The 4,424-nt window shown below is 33.5% G+C and overlaps 1 long non-coding RNA gene across 9 annotated transcripts; it reads left to right on the top strand.

The window, feature by feature from the left end:
* Window positions 1–1,287: 1,287 nt before the first annotated feature.
* On the top strand, window positions 1,288–3,938 carry LOC145013874 (uncharacterized). Of its 9 annotated transcripts, none has more exons than XR_013665298.1 (9): window positions 1,288–1,696; window positions 1,884–1,920; window positions 2,010–2,053; window positions 2,130–2,347; window positions 2,434–2,550; window positions 2,800–2,835; window positions 3,151–3,229; window positions 3,296–3,370; window positions 3,566–3,938. It is a non-coding gene; the product is annotated as an uncharacterized LOC145013874 (long non-coding RNA). The 9 variants fall into 9 exon arrangements; XR_013665296.1 differs by having other exon boundaries at window positions 1,864–1,920; XR_013665301.1 differs by lacking the exon at window positions 1,884–1,920.
* The last annotated feature ends 486 nt before the right edge of the window (window positions 3,939–4,424 follow it).

Raw genomic sequence — 4,424 nt, 5'->3', positions numbered from 1 at the left:
GCTTATGGATTAGGCATAAGGGTTTGTGGCTTTAGTTATGGTTTAGGGCTTAAATCTTATGACTTATGGCTTAGGGATTATAACTTATTTCATAAGCCATAAGCCATAAGTCTTAAGCCATAAGCCAAAAGTTATAACTATTAAGCACTAAACTATAAGACATAAGACATAAGCCTAAAACCACAAGTTATTAGACGTAAGCAATAAGCCTTAAACCATAATCCATAATCCTTATTTCTCATGGTTTAAGGCTTACATCAATGTTTTAAGACCTAAGCAGGAATCCCCAAACCCTAAGTCTTAAGACCTAAGCCTTGAGACATATGATATAAGCTATAATCACTAAACCCCAAGCCTTAAACTTTAAGCCATAAGATCTAATCCTTAATCTCTAATCCCTAAGCGATTAGCCATAAGCTATAAGAGTTAAGCCTTTAGCCTTAACCCTACAAACCCATGTTGATACCTACCCTACCCACCAAGAATTATAGCACCCACCTCACCCCACACCTACAATCATACTCTTATGCCCACCCACTCTCACTCCATATAACCTACACGACCTACACATAGACACACCTACCCCACACCAACATAATCACCCTACCCCACACACTTACTATTTCTCCACCTGACTTATGGCTCTAGGCTCAGTGCTTTATAAGTCATGTCTTAAAGCCTATTCCCACAAACCTACACCTACCTCACCCTACATCCACACCCCATACCCCTACATATCCCCTTAACTATACTCCCACGCCCATCCATATGCTTAACCTAAACCCACTCGATATATACCCTTCCCCAACCCACCCACATCCACATCCACCTCTACACCCCACACCCTACCCACACATCCCATCCAACTTTACCCATCCACCTACACACCTACTCCACGCCACTCTAACATCCATGTCCATATACAATCGCGACCCATCCACATAGGATATGACTTCTTTAATAACAACAAATATATAAGTTTTATTTTATATATTATTAAAAAAATGAATATTGTGCTTTAAAAAAATGAATATTGTTGTGAATCTATATGTAAATTATTATCATTATAAATAAGGTAATTTTGGTAGACGTCAATGCATTTTCATTTTTAAAATTTTAAAATTATTAAAGAATTTTGTTTTATAAAACTAGCATCCATATAATAATAATCTCTATAAATTTTAATTAAAATATTTTATAGTAAAATCTAAAAATAACATTTTCGAACCTAATTTAAATATTTAATTCCCTCCCATTCCAATTTCGAGAAATCTGGTTTCCCCCAAACCCGATACGATCGAATTAATCCCAGACAAAAAACCTTTATCCCTATATATTCTTTTTATCTCCATCGCACGCACACAGAAGATACCAGATAATCTCCTTCTGTAGGCCAAATCGATCATCTGTTCTTCCATGGGAATCTAGGTTTGACGGTTTTCTGCCTGGTCCACCATCGACCAAGGAATTAGAGCTATCGATGGCTGAAGTCCAGATGCATGTAGATGTTTTCCTCAATCCCCACTATTCTCTCGACTTCTGCCACTGGAAGCAAACCACCAGTCACCACGACATCTTCACCGCCCCTTTATCTAATACAACACCGGATCCTTAAACCGCATCGATCTTGAAGCGCAAAAGGCGACCTACCACGCCTGTAATTCCCGTTGATGTGTAGGGCTTCCACCGACGTCCGGTGAGTCTTCAGTAGTTTCTTATCCCTCTTTCTATTTTGACTTCTTTTGGTAATTTCGTGGACACTATGGTTAGAATGACTTCTTTTTTGAATTACTACATCCGTTGTTGATTAGATTTTTGGCGGTGTATACTTGATGTTTTAGTGTACTTGATTTTGAAAATTAGGGTTTTAAATTGCATTTCAGAATGACTCGCATCTTTTGGCAATCAATCAAAGAAAAGGTTGTTTATAGCTTTAATTACTAATTATCGTTTTTAATTCATATTTACTGGATGTAGTTACTAGACTTATAGCTTTAATGATGATGCAGGAGATGAAATGACTCGCATCTTTTGGCAATCAATCAAGGAAAATGTTGTTTATTTTAACTATTTTGAGGATGAACATTGATTATTCGGATCATATTGCTAATGTAGTTCATATTTTGCAGCTCATCTTCCCTTTCCTAGATCTTGACATAAATTATTATGACCTTGGCCTTCCTAATCATGATGCAATGCTACTGATGATAAAGCTACCATAGAAAGTTCCGAAGCTACTCTCAAGTACGTCTATTCCAACACTAGGTTCATTAAAAACTTCATTATTTGATTCGCTTCTGGCACATTTTTCACCAATTTAATCATAAGTGTGCCACTATTAGCCCAGGTAAATTATATTAATCTATCCTGTTACTTTTAGCCCAATGCATAACAGTTTTGTATAAGGAAAATGATTGAATTCCTTATTTATAGATGAGGTTTGTATGAAGGAGTTTATCTTGAAAAGCATGTGGAAGATTCCCAATGGATCAGGAAATTTGCATCTTCTTCAGGCAAAGCCCTTTCCAGTCTTGTCCTAAATTAAAAGTGGTACTCACCACCTCGAATCCACTTCTTTCCCATTGATCATTTCTATAGTTACATGGGGTTTTAGCACTACAATTTTTTAAAACATTGAGGTTCCACTGAATAACATGATGTTTCTTAATGTTCATTTGCTAATATGAACTATGTGTCTTTTTGTTTCTCTGATGTGATATGGTGCATTTTCTTTATTTAGTAGTGATGATATTTGCATGTTCACCTAATATGCTTGACTTTTTTTATATATGTTTGCAGATTCTGCTTATCATAATTGTAAGATTCAATGATCAGGTAGGTAACACGATTAAGGAGCAAATTTTATTTTATTTTATATTCCATTAATGACTGATAATGTCTATTTGTATACGTTAAGTATACTCCTTTTCAAAGTTGACTAAATCGTGTTGATGAAACTAAATGACCCTTTTACCCTTACATTCCAAAAAGGCAAATTTCACAGTATTTATCACTTTTGATGACTGAGCAAAAAAAAAAAGAAAGTGAAATAGAACAGGGGTTAGTGTCTTAATACATTATATCTTATCATGTTGAGGTTTTGACTTCTGGTTTTTGTAGTAAATAACGATTTTGTGGAGTATTATGCAGAAGGAAGCAGGTTTTAGCAAAGCGAAAGGTGGTGGTTAAAGCAGGAATTAAAATTGGAGGACCAATGATTCTCCACAAGGTATTTTTTGCTAACCAAGCATTAATACCTTTTTTATTCACTAATAATATTAAAATTTTATTGTAGGTGCAGCTAAAGAAATGATATAGCTAATTCATGAATTTGGAAAGAGATGAGATATGGTATCAGAAAATTGATTAGGTTGGTATTTTTGCAACCACTTAAGAGACCACATGTATATCTGTACATGAGACAAATACTTATAAATTATAGAATTTATAGTTAAATGGTTCACAAGGTAGTAGTAAAATATGTTGTTCATAAAAAATTATGCATGTTGTGTTGGGTAAGTATGTATATTGATTAACCAATTGATATTTTGGTTTGGTTTTGTAGGGTGTGACAAAAAGAACTTAAAAAAAAAAGAGAAAAAAAAGTTCTAATACCAACCGACCCCTGCAACGCTGAGGCAACTCTTTCCTAGTTAGTTCTTAATTGTAGGTTCTTATTTAGTATGTTTTTGAAATTCATTATGGAATCTGGTATGGTGGTCATGTAATGACACACCAAATCTTGGGTGAATGAGCTTTGGCAATAGAAGGTTTGCATTTGTGGATTGAGTTTTTAATGAAATGACGAAGACAACAAATATTCATCCGATAAAGCAAGCTAAGGATCAATGTTATTAAGAAAACAATATAGAAATTTTATTTTTAGGTTTAACATTTTTGTATTTTTTATTAATACTTTTGGATTTGTTTTTTGTTTACAGTGTATTGTATTTTTTCATTTTAAAATATAAGCGTGTGACTAAAAATAATAATAGTATTGATAAAAGAAAAAAACAATGATTATAAGCGTGTGACTATGAGTAGTGTTATGTCATTGTTTAATTTATTATGTGTGACTAAATAATTGAAAGTATCTCACTAACAAGAAATTCATGTGGTTGTTAGATGAACAATAGTTACTATAAAAAATGTATGTGGGTCTATAAAGAGTTTATAGTCACAATTTTTGAACAAAATGCTTGATTACAACAACAATTTTACCATATTTTTCTTAAATTGATGTGACTAAAAAGTCAATAAACAATTTTTCAAGTCACTAAATAATAGGTACGACCACACTAACAATAAACTCATGCGGCAGTTGTATGGGCAGTAGTTAGAATCAAATATTGTTTTTGTGACTAATTATCTATGGGCAAATCAAATATTGTTTTTGTGATTAATTATCTGCATATTGCCACTTA

Source organism: Lactuca saligna, chromosome 9, assembly GCF_052625555.1.
Source record: "Lactuca saligna cultivar CGN05327 chromosome 9, ASM5262555v1, whole genome shotgun sequence".
Lineage (NCBI taxonomy): Eukaryota > Viridiplantae > Streptophyta > Magnoliopsida > Asterales > Asteraceae > Lactuca > Lactuca saligna.
This window is presented reverse-complemented; position numbering and strand designations above follow the sequence as displayed.